Source organism: Pristis pectinata, chromosome 14, assembly GCF_009764475.1.
Source record: "Pristis pectinata isolate sPriPec2 chromosome 14, sPriPec2.1.pri, whole genome shotgun sequence".
NCBI lineage: Eukaryota > Metazoa > Chordata > Chondrichthyes > Rhinopristiformes > Pristidae > Pristis > Pristis pectinata.
The window spans coordinates 12,165,846-12,190,864 of record NC_067418.1 but is presented as its reverse complement, the minus strand read 5'-3'; the positions used below and the strand labels follow the sequence as shown (position 1 = coordinate 12,190,864).

The 25,019-nt window shown below is 42.6% G+C and overlaps 1 long non-coding RNA gene across 1 annotated transcript in view; it reads left to right on the top strand.

The window, feature by feature from the left end:
* Window positions 1-24,683, top strand: part of LOC127577856 (uncharacterized) — a 99,671-nt gene extending 74,988 nt beyond the window's left edge. The window contains exon 3 of the long non-coding RNA XR_007957451.1: window positions 23,725-24,683. This is a non-coding gene — a long non-coding RNA (uncharacterized LOC127577856). The remainder of the gene's footprint in view (window positions 1-23,724) is intronic.
* The last annotated feature ends 336 nt before the right edge of the window (window positions 24,684-25,019 follow it).

Sequence of the window (25,019 nt, the reverse complement as noted above, 5' to 3'; positions counted from 1 at the left end):
TGTATCTGACCTCAGACTCTGTGATTCTGACTTCAGTGTATAGAGAGCAATGTTCCTTTCATGGAGACACAAGAGACTGCAGATGCTGGAATCTGGAGCAACAAAACAAACTGCTGGAGGAACTCAGCGGGTCAGGCAGCATCTGTGGAGGCAAAGGGATGATCGACGTATTGGCTCGAGACCCTGCATTAGCACTCGTTCTGATACAGGGTCTCGACCCAAAACACTGGCCATCCCTTCGCCTTCCACGGATGCTGCCTGACCCGCTGAGTTCCCCCGGAAGGTTTTTGCTCAATGTTCCTTTCATAATGATCTAGTCACCTCAGCTCTGTGTAGAGCATGCACACATTTTACAGGTAGGCAGCCCTGCAATGAATCCAAGTCAAATTGAGGTAAAAATTCCATATCTGTATTTTTCTTGGAACGAACCTTTGAAATAAAGTTTACATAACAAGCACAGGTCTTTGCCGAGGGCGCTTTTTGGAAGATGTGCCAGAAAACTTTGAGGATGGGCAGGGTACAGTTGGCAGCAACAGAATGAGGTTGGTGGCTCTCTTCCCTACTGTCTGAATTCCTTGAGAGTCTGGAGGCGGAGGTGGAGGAAGGGACGGCCGTTGGTGGGGGTGGTAAAGGTTCTGGATCCAAGCTCACTGACGGTGGTCTGCAAATAATTAACCCAGTGGTCTCTTGTGGGCGGGGGGGGGGGGGGTTGGCGAGATAGTGGGAGGTGGGGTGGGAGCCCACTCAGTCATTGAGGCTGGACTGCTGACCTGCTGCTGAAGGACTGTTTCATGTGGTGCAGAAAGGCAGTTTTCCAGTTTTATGCTGCTAGGCTGCTGGCTTTTACAACCCAGCATTCCGACTACACCAAATGTTTCTGTCTGTGCAGGGACTTCAGAAAAAATGCACTTTCCCCATTGGTTACAACATGTGGGCACTTCTCAGTAATGTGAAAGCAAAGCAGAAAGGAGATTACGACAAAGAAGAAACTGTCCGTGACCACGTTGAGAGCTTTCTGACACTGCTCACCCCTCACTGATTCCCCCTCCCACTCCCTTCCTGCTGCTGCCCAGTATATCCCTGTTAATTCATGCCCTGTATTCATTTGAATTTTAATCCCAGTGGCAGAGAAGATTCCGAGTGGGATTGAGGGGGAAGATGTTAAAAGGGTGGAGAGTCTATAACCAGGGGGCACTGCTTCAGGATGAGGGATCAGACAACTAGACCCGAGATGTGGATGAATTGTAAATCATTAGAATTCACTGGTTATGGGTGCTCAGTCACTGAGTACATTCAAGGCTGAGATGGATGTCGAGATGATTGAGGGGAGTGAGCACTGGGCAAGAAAATGGACTTGAAGTATTAAGATTGACTCATGTATTATTGAATAGTGTAACTGGCTCAAAGGAGCACTTGGATTTTCTATTTCTTATGCTATTATGGTCACGGTATTAGCTGTCATGGTAGTGTAGCGGTTAGCGTAACGCTATTACAGCGCCAGCAATCCGGGTTCAATTCTGGCTGCTGTCTGTAAGGAGTTTGTACATTCTCCCCGTGTCTGCATGGGTTTCCTCCGGGTGCTCCGATTTTCTCCCACATTCCAAAGACGTACGGGTTAGGAAGTTGTGGCCATGCTATGTTGGTGCTGGCAGTGTGGCGACACTTGCGGGCTGCCCCCAGAACACTCTACGCTAAAGATGCATTTCACTGTGTGTTTCGATGTACATGTGACTAATAAAGATATCGTATCTTATCTTACTAATCCCCAGGTCACTGATACAGAAACATGCATGACAGGGACACAAGGAGTGTTTTCTGTGCTAAACATTTCAGTGACATCAAATAGCTTGAAGAAAGACGAGCTGTTCAGAGGCATGGCAGTGAATGGGTTAAGCTGCATGCACATAACAGTTGCTGACAGATTGGCTTTAAAATACAAAATCGTTTCAGAAATGATCTCATTGGCATAACCAGCTGTCGGTGAGATTCATACACCCTCAAAAACCAATTGTCTAATATTTATGCAGCATTCCTTTTTTTTATAAAAAATGTACATTAGATGGACTGCTTTCACTTGCAGTTCAATAGGAGTTTGATTGATTGTTCAGGCTTGGGATTAGGAAAGTAATAAAGTACCAACCAATAGTCAAAAGAAGCAATGTATTCTCATTTAAGCATTGAGATTGTACAAAGATCCCCATTTTATTTCTATTTATCACTTCTTGCTCACATTCACAACGTTGTATGGTTGGAAGTGTCAATAGCCCAAACCATGAATCAACTTTGCTACTCAGTCTGTCCATGGAGCAATATTATTTGATCCCAACCAGCTAAATTTCCATCACCTCCCATGGTGAACCTACCCAAGACTGGAAAACCTCACCCTTTTCTGGTTTTAAGCACAATATGAATCACAGACAGTCTTCCAGGTTCAGACTCATACTTGGCTCCTCTTGTCGCTTGAGAAATAGCTCCCATTTTTACACTTATCTGAACGTCAGCTGTGGCTCAGTTGGTAGAGCTCTCATTTCTCAAGGATGTGGATTCAAGACTACCGGAACACCAGAAACTGAACTGAATACGAGAAGGAAAGCAGAATTCTGGAAAATCTCAGCAGGTCAAGCAGCGTCTGTGGAGGCAAAAGGTGTAAACTGATGTTCTGGGTCGAGTCCCTGCATCAAGACTGAGAGGGAACAGGAAAGATTGCCAGTATGTAGAAGTACTTGGGGGGGATGGAGGCTGGTAGGTGGTAGGTGGAACCAGATGGGGAGGGGATGACGGGCGGATGGAGCCAGGTGAGGCAAAGGGATAGAGGAATAAAAAAAGGGAGAAGAAAAATAGCTGGACAGGCAAGTGTGTGTGTGTCGGAGGAGAGGATTGGGGTGCGCGTTACCTGAAATAGGATAATTCATAGTTGTGTTAGAGGTATTGGTTTGTAGATGACAAGTTAATCTGAGTTCCCATCTGACATTTTGGATCCGACTAAAAGATTCTGTGGCAGTATTTGAGAGAGAAGCTGGGGAGTTTTTCCTGGTTTCCTGGACTATACTAACCTCCAAATGAACATCACTAGAAACAAGTTATCTGGTTGAAAGTACATTGCTGTTGTGGGATCTTGCCATGACAACTTGATTACTGTGTCTTCTACATTACGGCAGTGGTAACATTTGAATAGTTCTTCATTGTAAAGTGCTTTGGGATGTTCTGGAAAAGATATGAAAGGTGTTAATAGAAAATGAGTCTTTCTTTTCCTTTTCTGGGGTTAAGATTAAGTGAGAGGTTTGCTCAAGCTCAGTCAGATCTATAAAATTGGGTGCTGATGCAGGGATTCGACCCAAAACATTGACAGTTCCTTTCCTCCCACAGATGCTGCTCGACCCACCGATTTCCTCCAGCAGATTGTTTGTTGCTCCAGATTCCAGCATCTGCAGTCTCTTGTGTCTCCTCTAAAATTGGGATTCACTTTAACCTTTGACTGCAATTTGCACTCTTCTCCATTATAACCCAGTAATGTCATTCAAAAACAAAACCTTGCCTAGGTGATTCTTTGTTTCAGAAGACACTTATTCTAAGCTCAAATTTGAACAGTCTATTCATGTGCCTGGTAAAATTGGTAAATTTTTGGTAAATTAGTTTATTATTGTCACATGTACCGAGTTACAGTGAAAAACTTGCCTTGCATACCATTCATGCAGATCAATTCATTACACAGTGCATTGAGGTAGTGTAAAACAGAATGCAGAATAAAGTGTTACAGTTACAGAGAAAGTGCCGTGCAAGTAGACGATAAGGTGCAAGGTCACAGAGAGGTAGATTGTGAGATCAAGAGTCCATCTTATCGTACTAGGGAACCATTCAATAGTCTTATAACAGTGGGATAGAAGCTGTCTTTGAGCCTGGTGGTACGTGCTTTCAGGCTTTTGTATCTTCTGCCCGATGGGAGAAGAGAGAATGTCCAGGGTCTTTGATTATGCTGGCTGTTTTACCAAAGCAGTGAGAAGTATAGACAGAATCCATGAAGGGGAGGCTGGTTTCCGTGATGTGCTGAGCTGTGTCCATAATTCTCTGCAGTTTCTTGTGGTCACGGGCAGAGCAGTTGCTATATCAAGACATGGATGCTTTCTATGGTACATCGACAAAAATTAGTGAGGGTCAAAGGGGACATGCCAAATTTCTCTAGCCTCCTGAGGAAGTAGATCTACTGGTGATCTTTCTTGGCAATGGCGTCCACGTGGTTGGACCAGGAAAGGCTATTAGTGATGTTCACTCCTAGGAATTTGAATCTCTCAGCCCTCTTGACCTCAGCACCGTTGATGTAGACAGGAGTATGTGAACCGTCCCCCTTCCTGAAATCAATGACCAGTTCTTTTGTTTTGCTGACACTGAGGGAAAGGTTGTTGTCATGACACCACGTCACCAGTCTCTCTATCTCCTTCCTGTACTCTGAGTCATTGTTATTTGAGATACGGCCTATTATGGTGGTATCATCTGCAAACTTGTAGATGGAGTTAGAGCAGAATCTGGCCATGCGGTTGTGAGTGTACAGGGACTGGAGTAGGGGACTAAGGACGCAGCCTTGTGGTGCACCAGTGTTGAGAATAGTCGTGGCGGAGGTGGTGTTGCCTAACCTTACTGATTGCGGTCTGTTGGTCAGGGAGTCAAGGATCCAGATGCAAAAGGACGTGTTGAGTCCCAGACCTCGGAGTTTGGAGATGAGTTTGCTTGTCAAAAAAATTCCAAAAAGTCCCTATCATATTCCTGTAAATTAAAAAAAATGATTCATTTTATAGTAATGTCAACAGATTTTAAATTATAGAATTTGAGGCTACACTCCTGTTAAATATTCTGCTCCTGTTAAATATCCTGTTAAATGTTTTGAGAATTATTACTTTTGATAACAATGAATAACAGAATAGGACATTATTCACATTATCAGTGTAAATGTGAAAATAGAGAGAGAGAAAAATATTATGCAACCTCAGTCAGATCTTAGCTATGATTAATTCATTTTCTCTGCACATTTCCAATAATCCCTATTGCAACTCAGATATACTTCCCAAACTTTATAGTTTGCCGGGGAGGAAGGAAACATATTCCCCTAATGCATTCTTAATTCTTAATGCATTCCATTTATGCCAAGCAATCCCAAACCAGTTTTTTTCACCATACAGACTGTGATCCCTTTGTATTCTTTTCACTAAAAGAGATGACTGATACAGAAAGGGAGAACACTGGAATGTACTTGTTAATGACATCTAACAAGATAACCAGAAACAAAATTGCCTTCATTCACAGAATCTTTATGGGTTTGAAGCCCGTTTCATGCTCATCCAGGAGAATGCTAGTGTGGCAATGATCACAGAGAATTTCAATGCATCCAGAGCCAATGAAGTGCAGTTGGAAACACAGCAGCTAATTTTCACACAGGAAGCTCCCACAAACTGCAAACTGCAAGGTAACCTGCTTTGAAAATATTGCAGAATCAGCATGGACCAGGATAGCAGATAACTCATTTTCACTTTGTCAAAATATCACCATAGAGTTGTTTATGGCCAATTGAAAGACCAGACAAGACCTCATTTTAACAGCTCACATGAAAGGCAGCACCTCTGACAGTGTGGCATTCCGTTATTGCTGTACAGATCTGGATTTTGATGATCAAGTATTCGGAGTGGTGCTTGAACCTACAAACTTTTGACTCAGCGGTTAGATTATTACTAACTGAGCCACACTGATGCATTCTTCTTACTAAAGTCCACGTTGACTTTTTGGATTAAGAAGGGGCAAACATTTGAATTTGCTGTTCTATCCAATGACCTCTGCAGCTACAGATATGGATAGTAGGTGAGCAGATGATCGAGTTTGATGATGATGCCTCTCTTAATAGGCCAGTCTGTCTGTGCTTATTGTCTTGGCTCATATAAACCATGGTTGCTAGAGGAAGACAGTACCTAGAGAATCTTTTCCATCAAGCGATCAATACCATTAGGAAAGAGAATTGGGTAATGAAAAGCCAATGTAATGCATTAGTAAATTACAGACATGGTCTTATTAAACAATCAATGGTGGGTGCCCTGTTGTAAATTCAAATCAGAATCAAGACCTTCCAATTAAATATTGAAAGTAGAGGGACAATAGAACTTGCATAATGATTGGTAGGAAATCATATTAGGACTTTAAATGAATGCTACATGCACCGATACATGATAAACATCTCCATGCTTTTTGATACAGTTATAATGACTAGATGCAGGGAGTTGGATCTTGAAACAAGTTCCAGCTCCTCGAATTCCACCTACAGTGCAGGAATTGGCAACATTCAATGACTGGCATTAGTGAAATTAGTACAATCCAATTCCTACCATTGGATTCAGTTAAAATTGCTAGTTTGTACAATGTGATTCAACCAATGAAGCCAAAGACAGAACTTGCATTTATTTTGGCAGCTAAAATAAAATTGAAAAAACACTTTCTTTTTTTAGTATTTATTCGCTCACAGTATGTGAGTATTGCCGACTAGGCCACTGTTTATTTGCAATTGCTCCTGAACTGAGTGGTTTGCTGGCCATTTCAGAGGGCAGTAAAGAATCAACAAACATTACTGTGGGTCTGGGGTCAAATATAGATTAGACCAGCAAAGAATGGTAAATTTCCTACCCTGAATAACATTAGTGAACCTGCTGGACTTCAATAGTTTCCTGGCCATTATTTCTGGCAACAGCTTCTCAATTCTAGATTTACTTAATTAGTTTTATTTCCCTAATTGTTATAGTGGCTTTCAAATTCATGTCTCTGGATTAATACACCAGTCCACTGGATCCTAGTCTGGTGTTTTGATCAATATACTACACTACCATCATGGCAGCCCAATATGTTAACCACTATGCTGTCCATTTGGTTTTGAATAGAAGGTACAATACTGATGGCTGTCAGCTTTATAACTTAGTTGATGTCTTCCCTAATTTTAAGTAATAAATCTACTCCAAAGTAAGGATATTTTAAAAGACAAAATTAATTTAGATTTAGCCATTCACTTTTTCTGTACTGTTTATTTATGTTGGATTGGATTACATATGGTAAAAGTTATATAGAATAATACTGAAAAAGTACAGGCTCAGATGAAAATGCATCGAGACATTAGTTGCATTTCAGAGCACTTGAATGCCTTTGAGAGGAAATTTGTTAGGGTGCAAAATTAATTTCGGCTTCAGGTTGTCTCACCTTAAAGAGTCAATTCTTTCTTGCAGTGAGAATAGTTGCAGATGTTTATAGATGTTTAACTTAGCTTTTGTTCATCTTTGTTTCACCTGCTTGGGTATCACTAACAAATCTCATGCATTTCAGGACACTCCCTTTCTAAATCAATCATCTCTTTTAGTGAAGAAGTACAAAGGGATTACAGTCTTCACACACGTATATCTACTGGCCAAATGTACAACTGTGGTTGAGTTTTGAACCTTTATAAATATATAGAAAGCTGGAAATTGTTTTTATATGACATCTTAACCCATTCACAGGATAATTCTGGGAACTCAGAACCATTTAAGTACTTTTGAAGTGTTGCCAGTGTTGATATGTTGGTAAATGTGAGCAGCAAGAGCAGAAAACAAGAAATTTGAACAACAACCAATTTGGCACAAGTTATTGAGGAAGGAATGTCAGCAGACTACTGGAAGGACCCCCTATGAGAGAACGCAGGTGGTCTTTATTTACTCAAAGACGTTTATCACCTCATCTAAAAGAAGGCACCAGAGAAACAAAGGAATGCAGATGCTGGAATCTAGATGTGAATCCATTGTGGATGCTGGAGGAACTCAGCAGGCTAGGCAGAATCTGTGGAGAAAGGCAGGCAGTCAATGTTTTGGGTCAGGACCCTTCTTCAGGACTGAAGGTAGGAAAAGGGGAAGCCCAATATTTTGGAGGGAAAAGCAGACCAGTGATAGGTGGACAAAAGAGGGGAGGCGGGGTGTTCACAAGGTGGTGATAGGTAGATGCAGGTAAGAGACAGTGATACCTGCACCTGCTATCTCCCTTAACTAACTGCACCTCCCTTAATATCACCTACTGCATTTGGTGCTCCAAGTGTGGCCTCCTCTGCATTGGTGAGACCAAATGCAGACTAGCTGACTGTTTTGCAAAATACCTGTGCTCCATCTGTAACCGCGATCTGCATCTCTCCGTTGCCAGTCACTTCAGCTCCCCCCCCCCCCCCGCACTATCACAGATATGTCAGTCCCCGGCCTCCTCCACTGCCAGGAGAATTCCAAGCGCAAACTGGAGGAACAGCACCTCATTTTCCGTCTTGGAACCTTGCAGCCTAACGGCATGAACATTAAATTCTCCCACTTTAAGTAATCCCCAACCCCCTTCCCCACAACTGCCCCCCCTCACCATGTTTCTTCTCTTCTTCACTTTCCTAACCTATTTCTCTTTTTCTCTCTTACCTTTGACCCATTCCCCAGTAGATCAGCTCTCCCCTCCTCCCCCGCACCTGCTTATCACTATCTCTTGCCTGCATCTACCTATCACCACCTTATGCCCACCCCGCCTCCTGGTTTGTCCACCTATCACTGCTCTTCTTTTCCCTCCTATATATTGGGCTTCCCCTTTTCCTATCTTCAGTCCTGAAGAAGGGTCCTGAGCCGAAACATTGACCGCCTGCTTTTCTCCATGGACGCTGCCTGGCCTGCTGAGTTCCTCCAGCATCATCGTGTTTTTCACCAAGGAAGACAGTGGTGGTTATTGGAGATCAACCATTCCAGGTCCAGGACAACACGGCTGGAGTCCCTTAGGGCAGTGTGCCAGGTGCAACCATCTTCAACTGCTTCATCGATGACCTTCCTTCCTTTCTAACAGAAATGAACAAAAGTAAAAAGTGACAATGCTGAAAATATGAAATAGAAAGAGAAAATGCTGGAGAATGATCATCTCTGATGAAAGGTTCTGGTAAAGTTTGGAACATTAGCACCTTTCTCTCTGTAGATGTAGCCTGACCTGCTGAATATCTCTGGCATTTTGTTTTTATATCAGAAGGGTCTGCTGATGATTGCTCAATATTCAATTCCATTCAGAACTCCTCACTAATTGAAGCAGTATATGCCTACATGCAGCAAGACATAGACAACATTCAGGCATGGCCCGATAAACGGTAGGTAACAGTTGCACTGCAAAAGCAGCAGGCAAGGACAGTCTCCAAAAAAAAAGTCTAGTCACCTGCCATTGACATTCAGTGGCATTACCATTGCTCATTCCCACAATGTCAACATCTTGGAGGTCACTGTTGCTCTGAAACTCATCTGAATATGGCAGCTACAAGAGCTGGGTATTCTGTATCAAGTCCAGGAACTCCCTAATGGGCTGTACTAAGGGGAGCACCTTGTCCAGAGTGATTCAAGAAGACTCTTGTCACCAGTTTCTTGAGGGCAAGTAGAGATGGGCAATTAATGCCCACACCCAGGAATGAATTAAAAACATTAAATTCTGTGTTCAGAGGTAGTTCCTTGTTGTCTGAAGATGGAGTGCATTCCTTTTTAAGAGGTGTTGGCTGCCATTAAGTTGCATCGGTGAAGCCTAATATTCCAGTCCCACAACCCAAAAGGGCATGCAGCCAATGATAGTGCCAGACCCAGGAACAGGTCCATGCGGTCTCTGGAATTTTGTAACCTAACGAATATTTCACTCATTGTGTATTTTCTTTAGTATGATTAGACAGTGATAGGAAAAGGAATTGTGATTTATCGGTAGATCCACCTTAAGCTATTGGATGAATCCTGATCAATCTGCTCTGACACTTGTGGTGGCTGTGACAGATCTTGCAGATCACTGCCTTCATTTTCCTTTGAAAATGATTTTAAAAGTTTCCTGTAGGTACATAAAAAAGTTCGATAGCTTTGTGTTTTTGCTGTAATCTCCTAAATGGTCAATAAATAACATAAATTGTCTATTATGAAATGTGATATTTGGCGAGAATAGACTTCACTCTACAACATTTCTCCAGTGAAATGTGAGATAATAACTTCAAAGCTTCTGGGTTTACACGTTGACTGAGTTTTTGCAAGTGCACAATTGTATAGGGGAGGTGACTGCTTGTGATTAACAACCCAAACATCCATTAGCTGAGAAGTTAACTAGATTTATGTTCTTCACGTAAACCAAGAATCTAGTTTCAATTTCTTAGTGTATTTGAATTTCAGATAGGTCTTGCATGACTTTTCAAAAAGTGCCTTGTGCTGACTTGGATAGTCTTGTTTCCTCTCAAATGATAGCTTTCAATCAAGATTTCAGACACAAAGAAAGACTTGCCTTAATATAACACCTTTCACAATTTTCAGACCATCCAAGTTGCATTACTGTCAACACATTGGGTTGGTAGGCTAATTGCCCACTGTAAATTGCCCCTGGTGTGTAGTGACATGTAGAATCTTGAGTGGAGGGGGGGGGGGGCAGTGTTGATGGGAATGTGGTGAGAATGAAGTTCAATTATTGTAGTATTAGTGTAGATGCGCACTTGATGGTTGACATGGACTCAGTGGGCCAAAGGGCCTTTTTCCAAGCTGTATGACTCTATGATAGTACAGTTGAACATAACGGTTAGCATAATGTTATTACAGCACCAACGACCTGGGTTCAATTCCCGCTGCTTCCTGTAAGGAGTTTGTACGTTCTCCCCGTGTCTGCGTGGGTTTCCTCCCACATTCCAAAGATGTATAGGTTAGGAGCTGTGGGCATGCTATATTGGCGCCGGAAGAGTGGCGACACTTGCGGGCTGCCCCCAGCACATTCTTAATAATGCAAAAAGACGCATTTCACTGCGTGTTTCGATGTACATATGACTAATACATAAATATCTTGAAGTATAGTTATCACTGTAATGTAGGGAACACAGTGACTAACTTGCATTCAGCAAAGTCCCACAAACAGCAATGTACTAAGGAAGAGATAATGTGCCTTAGATGTTGGTTGAGGGATAAATTTAGGAGGGGACACTTTGACGACTCCACTGCACTGTTTTGAGTGGCACTGTTAGATCTTCCACATTTGCCCAAGGAAGCAGAGATTAGTGAATTGCCCATAAAATTCTCCTCATGTACATTGGTAGATCCAGCTGAGACCAGGTTCTCATGGATCTGGAATGGGATTTAAATCATTTATCTCCCAATTCACAGGAGGAAGTGTTGCTCATGGAGTAACGCTTTGCCAATCAGCCGTGAGAATTAGGCCAGAGCTCTGGAAAGCAGGCTTAAAGGGGTAGACACACTGAAACTCTTCTCCATTTCAACAGCTGAATGCAATTAGCATGTTTCAGACCCCAGATGGTTCTGTGAGCAATGCCACAGGAAATCAACTCATTTGTTTTTGTATAAAATACAATAATAAGAATGAAATGTCACTGGCTCAATTTCAACTCTTAAATGAGAGGCTCTTATGGTATTCCCCAGCACTTTGTAGCCAATGAACCATTTATGACATGTAGTGACTGTTGAAATGTCAGCAGCCAGTTTGTACACAGAAAGCTCCCACAAAGTGTAAAGTCATGACTAAATGATCTGCATTTTTTCAGAAATGTTGACTAAAGCTGACCAGGACACCAGGGATAACTCCTTTGCTCTTCCTCAAAATGGAACATTTCTCATCCATCTGAAAAGCGTAGAAGGGGCCTCAGTTTAGTGTTTCATCCAAAAGATATCACCTCTCACCCTGCCGCTTTTCCTTAGTACCACACAGCAGTGTTAGCTTAGTCTTCATATGGACTATAGCTGGAAGCTTTTTACTCTGAGACAAGAGTCCCAGCAATTGAAGAGCTTTACAACAAATGATGGGCTTTTACAATGCTGCTGCTCTTGTGCATGGAGTAAGGTGCCATAAGTAGCAATATAAAAGCAATCAAATAATCTACTTCAGTGATGCTTGTTGAAGGATGAATAAGAGCTAGGTAGTTGGGAAGAACTTCCTGGTTATTGTTCATAGGATCTTTTATATTCTCTTCGGAGGGCAGGCAAGCTATAACGTTAAAGCTTCACCTGCCCTGGAGGAACTGCAAGCTTTCATCAGATCTCTAGAACCCAGATATAGGAGATTCAACGGCAAGTGGCTCCCAAATGACCGCAACTGCAATGGACTGCACTGTGCAAAACTAAGTTCACCACTTGCACTTAACCCCCAGTGCTTTTCCTACAGTCATGCTTCTGCCTACAATTTGTGCAACAAACAATGTGCTGGAGGAACTCAGCTGGTCATGCAGCATCTGCAGGGTTTTGACCCGAGACCTCGACTATTTCTTTTCTCCCACAGATGCTGCTCGACCCGCTGAGTTTTTCCAGCAGATTGTTTGTTGCTCCAGATTCCAGCGTCTGCAGTCTCTTCTGTCTCCTTACAATTCGTGCCTCTGAAGTTCCAATTATTCTTGAGACTGTCCCAGAGGTAGAATGGACTGTGAGTGACGACTAGCGCTTAGGTAGCAGATTCTGGGACTGTGCTGTGGGAGAGGCCTGATGCTGTTTTCAATGTCAAAGATCAGCTCAGCTTGGAAGAAGGTGGTGTTTCACCTGATATTCATCCCAGAGCCAACACCTGATAACAGTTTGAAAAGCAAAAAGACTGCAGATGTAGGAAATCTGAAATAAAAACAAAACATTCTGGGAATGCTCAGCAAGTCAGGAAGCATCTGTGGAGAGGGAAGCAGAGTTAACATTTTAGGTCAGGGAACTTCATCACAACTTTTCCAGAAATGTTGACTTCTTGTACATTTCACCTAGATTAACTTTGTTTTCCTCTCCACAGATGTAGCTGACTTGCTAAGTATCCGTAGTTTTCCTTTTACTTTTATTTCTTAAAAACTGATTATCCGGTCACCATAACATTGTCCGCTTGTGGGATCATTGTGTTTTCATAATGCTGTCGTGCTTCCCACAACACAGACAATGGGTGGCATGGTAGCATAGCGGTTAGCGTAATGCTATTACAGTGCCAGTGACCCAGGTTCAATTCCCGCCACTGTCTGTAAGGAGCTTTTATGTTTTCCCCTTTTCTGCGTGGGTTTCCTCCGGGTGCTCCGGTTTCCTTCTACATTCCAAAGGCATACGGGTTAGGAAGTTGTGGGCATGCTATGTTGGCGCCGGAAGTGTGGTGACACTTGTGGGCTACCCCCAGCACATTCTCAGTAACACAAAAAGACGCATTTCACTGTGTGTTTCGATGTACATGTGACTAATAAGTAAATATCTATCTTATCGTTTTCATTGACTGTTTACTGCTTTGGTATGCCTTGAGTTCATGAAAGGTGTTGCACATCTCTTTAGATCATGGAAGGTCCTGTGGTTGGAGAGAAAAAACTATGGAAGAATGTGCAAACAAAGTGGAGAATTCTAAAATTAATGCATATCTGGGAGTAATTGATAATCGGTTTATTGTTGTCACATGTATTGAGATACAGTGAAAAGCTTTTGCTTTGCATGCAATCCAAACAGATCATTTCAAAACATAAGTACATCAAGGGAGTGCAAAACGAAAAGCAATAACAGAATGCAGAATATAGTGTTACAGTTACAGAGAAAGGACAGTGCAGGTAGATAAATAAGGTGCAAGGGCCATGTGAGAGATTGAGAGATCAAGAGTTCATCTTTATCATACAAGAGGTCCATTCAAGAGTCTTATAACAGTGGGATAGAAGCTGTCCTTGAGCCTGGTAGTGCATGTTTTAAGCTTTCGCATCTTGTGCCTGATGGAAAAGGGGAGAAGAGAGAATGCCCTCTTCTTTGAAAGAAGCATTCTCTCTTCTTTGATTATGTTGGTTGCTTTCCCGAGGCAGCGGGAAGTGTAGACAGAGTCGATGGAGGGGAGGCTGGTTTTCATGATAGACTGGGCTGTGTCCACAACTCTGCAATTTCTTTCAGTCCTGGGCAGAGCAGGTGCACTTAGTCAACTTTCTAATTGCCTCCTTGTGTGGTTTGGTATCATATTTTATTGGATTATCTATCTGTGAATGGGTTTTGAACATTTTACCATGATAAAACAATTATATATCAATGCAATACTGATCTACCTTGTTGTGACCTTGCACCTTATTGCACTGCACTTCCTCTGTAGCTGTGACACTTTACTCTGTACTGTTATTGTTTTTACCTGTACTACCCCAATGCACTCTGTACTAACCCAATGTAACTGCACTGTGTGATGAATTGACCTATACAATCAGCATGCAAGACAAGTTTTTCACTGTACCTCGTTACAAGTGACAATAATAAACCAATACCAATACAAATATTGGAAATGTTCAGCAGGTCAGGCATTATCTGTGGAGAGAGAAGGATCATTGACCTGGGACATTACCTCTATTTCCACAAAAGTTGCCCGAGTATTTCCAAAGAATTCTGTTCTAATTTCAGATCTTTAAGATGCTCATGAATGTGAATGCAAAATGTTCTTGTTATCATCAACCATGTTCTCCACCTCTTTTATCAGGCAAAGTCAGGTTGGAATGATTGCTGTTTCTACTCACCTGCTGGTGTAGCAAACCAATTATAGTGCCTCGTGAAGGAGATGTTTTTTAAGATAAGATCTTTATTAGTCACATGTACATCGAAACACACAGTGAAATGCATCTTTTGCGTACTGTTCTGGGGGCAACCCGCAAGTGTCACCACGCTTCCGGCGCCAACATAGCACGCCCACAACTTCCTAACCTGTACATCTTTGGAACGTGGGAGGAAACTGGAGCACCCGGAGGAAATCCACGCAGACACGGAGAGAACGTACAAACTCCTTACAGACAGCAGCCCGAATTGAACCAGGGTCGCTGGCACCGTAAAGTGTTATGCTAACCGCTACACTACCGTGCCTGAAGTATTGTGTTCTTCAGCACATCCAGAGGATGACTCTATGTATTGAATCCCAACAGATGGCAACAGTGCAAAGTTCCAGCATGATCAGGTCCCAGCAGAAGGTGCAAGACGGGATGTAGTATTGTAATGGTTAAATTATTATTGTTCCACAGGCCTGGAAATAGGAGCTTAAATCCTACCACTGAAGGTAGGGATGTTTAAAGTTCATTAAACGTGCCTGGAATTTTGAATGAAAAGCTTGTTTCAGTAATGTGGACCAGGAAGTAGGCGGGTTGTCATTAGCGTATCATTTGTGCAGAAGAAAATCTCCTGTCTGGGCTACGTGTGGCTCTATATCAATACTACTGTGATCAACCCTGAACTGGACTCTTAGGAATCCAATTCATTCCATGTTTTTAAATGTTGTTAAATGGCAATCTAAACATGAATTAAAAAATGTTGAACAAATCGGGTGTCGACTCTGTCTTACTGTCATGTTAAACTCGAGCTGGAATGTGTCAACTCATTCCTCGATTACTTTAGGCAGAATTCCACTTAACCTCAGTTTTTTTTATCCTTTTCTGTGAAAATAAATCAAGCCAGATAACTTCATTCCAATGTTTAGCACAGATCTGCAATTTGTCCCTCTACTAAGCGTCTGCAGAGGTGCCAGGACAGATCCCTGGGGACATATGCTTTGGATTTAATGGTGGGCAACTGTGAGGCTCTCAATAGTCAGTCTATTTAATAGTGCCTTTGCTCTGATGCCTTTGGCAATGCAAATGGTCAGTGCCATTTGTCCAATATTGCTGGCTGTTAGGGATAAGCAAAGTTGCTACAAAAGATGGAGAAGGTGTTAGTGCAAGATTGCTTAACACACCTACATGAAATTCTTCGCTCCCCTATGTTAGCAAAGGTGCTAACTCATTTATTTTAACATCTTTTCATAAAGTCAACTTGCTTCCGCTGGTGGTACATTGTGCATTGAGGCTTTAAAACAGTTTCATTTGGTTCAGCTCATTTGAGTTCCAAATACCCGCAGCCCTTTTTCATGAAAGAATGTTGATTGTTTGAAAAATTTAGGAAAGTGCCTAACCTTATGGGCAGGGCAAAATGATAAAAAATGCCTTGAAGATCGAGAGAATAAGCAAGCATAACAGCAGGCCTTTGTATCCTCAGTTATATCGCTGATGATCTGATCTGAACTAGGCACAGACTGGATTTCTCAGCCTCAGTTATACCTATTGTGGAAACCTTCAGTGGTTCTGTTACCTGATCATTAACTATGAACATGGCTGCAGGAATAGAAGTACAATTGGTATGCCGTTTGCTGTTCTAGGCTGATTTCTAGGTTGAAGATTCGACCGCTCATCTGGGATGGTAAAGAACAAATATGTTTGCATAAGGGAAGTGTAGATAAGATCATAAACTCTCTCATGGAGTTCAGCTGAACTTGACTTAAAATTGAACGGAGACCTCAGCACAGAAACAGCCCTTTGACTCAACTGACCAGTGCTCAGTTATGTATTCAAAACAAACCTCTTCCTGCATCCCTCTTCATCCATCCTGTCAGCATATTGGTTTAATGCGTGTGTCAGACGGGTAGTTTTAACGTGATGGAACACTGGGGGAAGACTGAGAGTGCATACTGAGTTTGAATTTTCATGACAGGAATTGAATGTAAGTGGATTTCACCCTCTTTTAGCATGCTAAAGATGTGCTGCTTTGAAGATAAGATATTTATTTATCAGTCACCTGTACATCGAAACACACAGTGAAATGCGTCTTTTTGCGTTACTGAAAATGTGCTGGGGGCAGCCCGCAAGTGTCGCCACTCTTCTGGCACCAACATAGGAAGCCCACAACTTCCTAACCCGTACGTCTTCGGAATGTGGGAGGAGACTGGAGCACCCGGAGGAAACCCACGCAAACACGGGGAGAATGTACAAACTCCTTACAGACAGCGGCAGGAATTGAACCCAGGTCACTGGCGCTGTAATAGTGTTACGCTAACCGCTACACCACCATGCCGCCCAAATTGATTCAGGTCCCTTGAGAAAATCTGTGCAAAAGTACATTAAAAGTAATGCCATGGTATTTTGTACACAGAAACGTGCTGAACTGAGAGCTGTGCACATAGAGTTATAGAGTAATACAGAACGGAAACAGGCCCAACTCGTCCATGTCGACCAAGGTGCCCACTTAAGCTGTGTGGGCATCCTAAGCATTTGCCCATATTGGTAGTGGTTTATTATTGTCATTTTTAACCGAGGTACAGTGAAAAACTTGTCTTACATACTGATTGTACAGGTCAATTCATTACACGGTGCAGATACATTGAGTTAGTACAGTGTACATTGATGTGGTGCAGGTAAAAACAATAACAGTACAGGTAAAGTGTCAGAGCTACAGGGAAGTGCAGTACAGGTAGACAATAAGGTGCAAGGTCACAACAAGGTAGATTGTGAGGTCAAGAGTCCATCTTATCGTATAAGGGAACCGTTCAATAGTCTTATCACAGTGGCCCATATCCCTCTGAACCTTTCCTATCCATGTACCTGTCCAAATGTCTTTTAAATGTTACTATTGTACCTGCCTCAACTACCTTCTCCAGCAGCTCACACCACCCTCTGCATTAGGAACAGCATGCTGAGCTGGCCTCCACCAATTTTATTGCTGCATTGACCATTGGGAAGTGAGGCAGAGTTTGAGGAAGTCCTTATGGCAGCCACAGTACAACAGCAAAGATGCTGCCATAGTGGTCAGGGAAAATGCAGGGGAGGGCCTCGGCACCTTCCATGTGATAGTCTGGATTGACTCACCCTTGTTCCATGAGTGAAACCAAGCCATTGGGTGTGGAAGGATGATCAAAGAGCCAGTGGTCGTACCATGCAGCTCAAAACTGGTTTGTGGCCGGTGACTCATTTTCCATTCTCCTGGCCACTGACCACTGACCACTGAGAATGGTATGTGCTCTCCTCAAGACCTCAATGCTATAGTGCAGTCCCTTTCATTGATGCCTCAGTGCCAATCCCTGCCCTCTGGACTTTAAGATTTTCTGTGACTGATCAGCAAAAATCATGAGTTGCCCTTGAAAGCTCCAATTTTCTCCTGGTGCAATGTGACCTGTGATGTCATTCGGTACATGACTGATGCTGGCAGATCATCATTCAATTAATGGAGTCACAAGGGACTGCAGATGCTGGAATCTGGAGTAAATCCAGAGGAATAGCACCTTATTTTCTGCCTGGGCAGTCTACATTGAACATTGAATGCTCCACTTTCATGTGACCTGCTCCCCCTCTGTCCCTTTTCACTCTCCTGATCTACCCAGTTTCTCCTACACTCTCCCCCCTCCATCCCCATCACCCTTTTACTTTCCCCTCCTCCCCCACTCCCTTACCCACACACTCCTCCCACTGGGTCCCCTACCCACTGTTCCCATCTGCCCTCCCCACCGCCCTTATTGTGCAGGCACGGTAGTGTAGCGGTTAACGTAACGCTATTACAGCGCCAGCGACCCGGGTTCAATTCCCGCCGCTGTCTGTAAGGACTTTGTATGTTCTCCCCGTGTGTGCGTGGATCTCCTCCGGGTGCTCTGGTTTCCTCCCACATTCCAAAGACGCACGATTTAGGAAGTTGTGGGCATGCTATGTTGGCGCAGAAGCGTGGCGACACTTTCGGGCTGCCCCCAGAACACTCTATGCAAAAAGACGCATTTCACTGTGTGTTTTGATGTACATGTGACTAATAAAGAAATTTTATCTTATTTGGTTCCATATCCCACCTTCCTCTCCTGTCAGATTCCACCATCTGCAACCCTTTGTGCCTCCATCTACCACCTCCCAGCCTCTGCTGTCTTTTCCACATTTCCCTCCTCTATCTGCCTATCAGCCCCTCTTCAAATGGATCCACCTATCACTTTCCAGCTCTTTCACCCCCCACCCCCCCCCCCCCCCCCTCCTTTCCCACACATCTTTATACTGGCAGATGAGGGGTCTCGACCCGAAACGTTGACTGTTCATTTCCCTCCATGGATGCTGCCTGACCTGTGGAGTCCTTCCCGCAGTTTGTTTTTTGCTCTGTTATCTGCTTTAAGGTAGTCGGCCTCCCACAAGGCACAATTTCACCTGGAAGTGATTGCTTTTGTAATCTGCCCTGGCTAACACGACTCTTATGCAGATTATGCACATAGGAAACATACGCGAATGAATCTGACTTCCAGGCTTTGCAAAGTACAAACAACCTTTTTTTATTGTCTTTCAAAGTAATCAACAGATTCGGAAAGCTAACTGTCTTAAAGATGTGCATTGCTTTTACCATTGCAAAGAAGTGTTTAAAATAAGCAAACCCCAAAGGTATTTATTTTGTCCTCAGACAGGTTTCATTGTGGCTGTGCTCTGCAACTTGATTCAGCCACTAACTGTTCTTAAATTTGTATTTTAATTAGGCAGAAGTGCACGCCCAAAGCCACTGTTCCTTCTCCATAATTGTTAATAAATTAATATGGTCAATAGCATTACCTGTAATGCTGCCTTTAAACTTGTGAGCTGCCTTCACTTCGTCTCATCACCCTCTCACCCGCACCAGTGTCTGTACTTGAACCATTTTATTTCATCTGAGGTTCCTTTTTTATCTCCCCAGACACTGAGCAAGCTGCTCTTAAGCTTAATTCTCCTGACCCCTCAATGCAGTCGGATATAGTCACCTAATCCTTTTTTCTTCGATCCCATTTGTGGTTTGACTTTTTTCTTCCTTCCAGTTTCTTTTCTCTTCCTTTCTCATTCTTTCGGCGCTCTCCAGGCTCTGCATTCCTAAGTCCTTCCTTGCATTAGCAGCACAGCACAAAGCTTTCCCAGTGTTAGGGGATTAGTCATTGAGGAGATTGTGGCAACAAGCTGCATAACTTTGTGCACAGGAGTGTATGAGGCACTGTGCTTGTGCGTGAAAGGGAAATTGAGAGACACACACAAAAACAAAGGCATGGGAAAGAAAACGCAAGGCAGAAAATTTGAAAAGAAAAGTTATGATATGTTTAACAAGAGATGAGGTGGGAACGAGGGAAGAAATTATTGAGAGAAAGCAAAAAAAATCTGAAGAGGCTAAAGAATGATGTAAAGATCACTTGCTGGCAATGGGCTGCCCTCCCACATCTACAGAACGCAGAAAATAACTGATGCTAAAGTATTCAAAATCACTTCCTAACTACTGAGGTTACGTATGGCAGGCATATGGGCTGCAAGCTGCAAATTATATCTGGTACAAAGTCTTTGGCTGCCATATTGGATTTATGCCCAATTGTTTGTTTGATTCTCTTCTCAGAATAAATCATGTGGCCCAATCAAATTAATTAGTGGTTTTGCTTTGGAATCTGCCCTTTTTTATGCTCATGTCATACAATGAAGAAAGAGGAATGCAATAGAGGGTATGGCGTGGTGCAAAAGTCACTCACCTTCACCGGCTGGGTACCTGATCCAGTTGTCCCTTTACCTGGATAGCCTGACTGACAATGTGAGTGGGTTGGTCAGATAAGGCCACCCCTCCATTGAGGGAAAAGATAACTCTTGTGTCACAACACTATGCCTGAAGTATGTCTCCCATTAATTGGCCACCCACCAGCACCAGTCTGAGGGGGAAGATGAATGAAGGTGCAAAACTAAAAAAAACATTGAGTTCAAAAGCTCAGAATGACTAACACATGGCGGTGAATTTGAAAAAAGTGCACTAATAAAATGCAGAGATTTAAAAACAACCTTAAGTAAAATGATCTTGCCTCGTACGAACTCTTTTTGGAACCTATTTGGTACCTTATGTGATAATGGATCATTTGCCTTGCGCTATTAAGCCTGTGTGATCTCACTGCCAAACCAATGGTGATTGCTACAAGAATGAACTAATAATATGAAAGATGTGGTGTGATGAGATGAGATGAGATATCTTTATTAGTCACATGTACATCAAAACACACAGTGAAATACTTCGCTTCTGGCGCCAACACGGGGAGAATCTACAAACTCCTCAGACAGCAGCCAGAATTGAACCCGGGCCGCTGGTGCTGTAATAGCGTTACGCGAACCGCTACACTACCGTGCCTGCCCTACACTTTGCAGAGGTTATTTATCTGAAATGGAAATATTTGTCAGATTTCTGGAGCAACAACCAATCTGCTGGAGGAACTCAGCGGGTCGAGCAGCATCTGCAGCAACAGTCTGCTGGAGGAACTCTCTGTGGGAAGAAATCTGTGAGGTTTTGTCACAATGTCAACGTTGAGCCCGTGGCTTCTCTATCTTAGTGAAGTAGGAGTTTGCAGCTAGCAATAAAGTAAAGTGAGATACCAGGTTTCCACAGCACACTCAAAGCCAACTGAAGTCCAAATAATATGTGATGTTGCAACATCATGATCTTCAGTAACACATGGCAAATAACATAGCCCAAGAGAAGATTGAAACACTAAAAAGCTCAAAGAAATGGGAGCAAAGGTTAAATTAAGCCCACTGCCCCTGTACGCTGTGATGCTCCAAAAAAACACAGTCCTGGTCTTTAAGTAAACCACCCATGCTCAAGTGAACCACTCTGAGGCCTGTGACATCAGGATTGTATTTCAGAATCTGTGTGATCATTCACAGATGTAAAGGTTTAAGTAAAGGGGTGCAATATTCAATAGGTGTCACTTTTGTCTACCACTGGTGTACCATCTGTAGAGCACACCATCTACAAGATGTACTGCAGTTACTCACCAAGCTTTCTGGAGAGCACCTCCCAAACATGCAACCTCTACCAGCAAGTAGGTCAAGGGAGCAAGCTCATGGGTCACCACGACCTGCAGATTTCCCTCCAAGCTACACAACATCCTTGGAAAAATAGAATCATATAATACCTTCCTATCCTTTTATACCTGTCCTTTTATTTATGTCATTATATATTGCTGTTCTTTTGTTGTTGCTGGGTCTAAATCCTGGGAATCGCACCCAACAGCACTGAGGGAGCCAAAGCTGATTGTCATATGTCATATGCACAAGTACATGTATGCACAGGTGCAATGAAAAACTTACAGCAGCATCACAGGCACATAGGATTAAAGACACAACATTCACAAGCAAAAAACATATCTTCACTGGAAAGTCTGAGGCAGTTCAAGAAGATAGTTCAACACCACCTTCTCAAGGACAGCTTCTACCCCACTGTGATAAGACTATTGAACGGTTCACTTATACAATGAGATGGACTCTGACCTCACGATCTACCTTGTGGTGACCTTGCACCTTATTGCACTGTACTTTCTCTGTAGCTGTGACACTTTACTCTGTACTGTTATTGTTTTTACCTGTACTACCTCAATGCACTCTGTACTAACCCAATGTAACTGCACTGTGTAATGAATTGATCTGTACGATCGGTATGCAAGACAAGTTTTTCACTGTACCTCGGTACAACTGACAATAATAAACCAATACCAATACAATAAATGCTGCCTATTCCAGTAATCTCCATATCCCATAATTTAATAAGTATTGGTAATGGTTTATTATTGTCACTTGTACCGAGGTACAGTGAAAAACTTGTCTTGCATACCGATCGTACAGATGAATAATGTTTTGTACACTTAAGCCATAAAGTGATAAAAAGGTAGAATTCATTAGTTTTGTCTGCTCTGTCAAAATGAAAATACTACTTTTGTAGACAGCAGTAGTGTGTAGGAACTGTAGGTGTAGCAGTAGTGTGTAGGACTTCAGGTGTCAGTTGTAGCTCTCCTTATAGCATTCTCTTGTGTCTGATTCATAAACTTGTACGTTCCAGGTCCACGTTGGAGGGTGATGCGTCAGTACAGTACTGAAAGGGCACCTCATTGCTGAAGGTGCAGCTGTTCAGACGAGATGTTGATCTGACTTCCCACTCTGGTGGATGGGATGGACCTTAAAGAACACAGAACATAGAACAATACAGCACAGGAACAGGCCCTTTGCCCACAATATCTGAGCCGACCACAATGCCAAACTAAACTAAACCCATCTGCCTGCACATGAGCCATATCCTTTCATTCCCTGCATGTTCATGTGCCTGTCCAAATGCCTTTTAAATGCTCATTATCATGTCTGCTTCCACCACCACCCCTGACAGAGCATTCCAGACATGAACTCATGTTGTTATTTTTAAGATGAGAAAGGATGCTCTTCCTTGTGCATTTGCCACTGTATACTGCTCAAACTGTTCATTACTATGCTGCAGATCGTGGGATCTTGCTGTGCATATTCTGTCTGCTACCTTTCAAGCAGTACAACTGTGAATACTTCTGAAAGATATAACTGTGTACAAGTGATTATGGAAAACCAGAGGTAGAGAATGGTGAAACTATAAAAAGCAAGTGAGGCAAACACGCCAATGGCCACAGATTTGATTTTCTTTGGTTATCGTGAGTAATTGCCCTGACATTTGAATCTGCCTTTTTGATTTCCCAATGAATTTAAAGCTGTAAGTGTTACAGTGTTACTCAGATAACAAACCATGGGTCTGAGACATTCCGGTACAGGCAGTTCAATTTTTGGGATCGAGTGCAGACATCACTGAAGGAACCGTGATTACATCAGCACATAATAACACGGTGTTGAGTATCAGTGGTTAGCAGCTACATAAAACTGAATTAGGCAATCTAATTGCTAATGGAATTAATATGAGCAGCTGTAATGGTAAAAGAACAGGCAGAAGTGCAGTCCTAATATAAGTGTTAAAACTGCTGGTCATGTTTCAGGAAGGTTAATTTTCTTTAAATGCAACAGAAAACACATTTGGCAAACATACTGTACAACTAATATGTCCTCAGCCCAACAATCGTTATAGTGTTGTCTCTTTTGGGCTTTATTTTCCTTCTCCTTATAGTTCTTTCTCATGTATATCTCTATCATTTCAGGTCCCTTCAATGGGGAGAAGATGAGCCCATTGATGTCGGCACATGGAGGCCTACAACCAACATGCTTTTGGAATTAGTCTCCTAGCAGCAGTCATTCATGTTATGTGGTCTTTCTTCCATGGGCAATGCCACCCCTGAAACTGACTTCAAGCATTTTTCATTGCCTGTTCTGCGTGAATAGCCACAGGCCTCTTGCCAATTGTCCCTGTCAAAGAAAGGCCGAGCAGAAGCCTTTCAACTTTGTCACAGTGTGCGACGGAGACTTCTATCGCATTGTTGTTTGGATGACGGTTAGCACTGTAAAGTGGGCCTGGAAGAGAATGCACAATAAGAAGTGATTGAGGCTTTATGCAGTCTCCAGATGCTGGCATGTTTATTAATTTACAAAACTCATGTCATTGGCTATAAAGAAAAGATCAGGCCTATTGAAGATCAGTTCTGTTTGCTTGTAGTGCATTAACAATATATTGGCAATTTCTCTTAAGTGCTCAACTTCCTGTTATTGGTTCTGAATTCTCAAGTGTTTTTTTTTGTTGCAGTGTAATTTTATGTTGCTGTGCAAAGCTTCTTGCAAAAGCTAGAAAATAATTTTGAACAGACAGCAGCAAAAACATAACGTGCCTGTAGTTTTTCGATTTCTCGTTTCATTTTAGTGGCTTTCTCCTGGCTGTGGAAAGTGGAAATGGCATTAACCGTGCAGTCGTCTGCAGACAGTTTGCCCAATCGAGCTGAAGGAAGGAGCATGGATTGGAACATTTATTTTAAGAAAAGAGGAAAAATGTTCATTCTCAAGCAAAGCGGTTTTACAGCGTTCTGTTCTGAGCTAATGGTTCCCACATCCTAACCGCCCATTTCCTTCTTCATAGCTGGTTTCAACATGGCTAATGCAGCTTGCTCCTTATCTACTGTACAGCCCAGTCACAATGACACAACACAAGGCTTTAATGTAAAAGTGTCTGAAATTTGTAGCTTCATAACAAGATGGGTGGGACTGAAAGAAAAAGACAGTTCATCAGCTTCTAACAACAGCAGGCAAAGCTGGCCTGTAATAACAGCAAGTAGACCAAGGAATTCTTTCATTTAGTTGATTTTTTTCTCTCTACCCTTATTTATTAATGGGCTACACTTGTTGAGGATGAACTGAAGGTGGCTCAATGACTGACATGTTCTTCAGTTGTTGCTTAAGGCACTTTCCCCATGTAAAATGCATGAGGGGCACATGGGTTCAAGTCAAGTCGAGTTCATTGTCATACGCACAAGTACAGTGAGGCACAGGTGCAATGAAAATCTTGCTT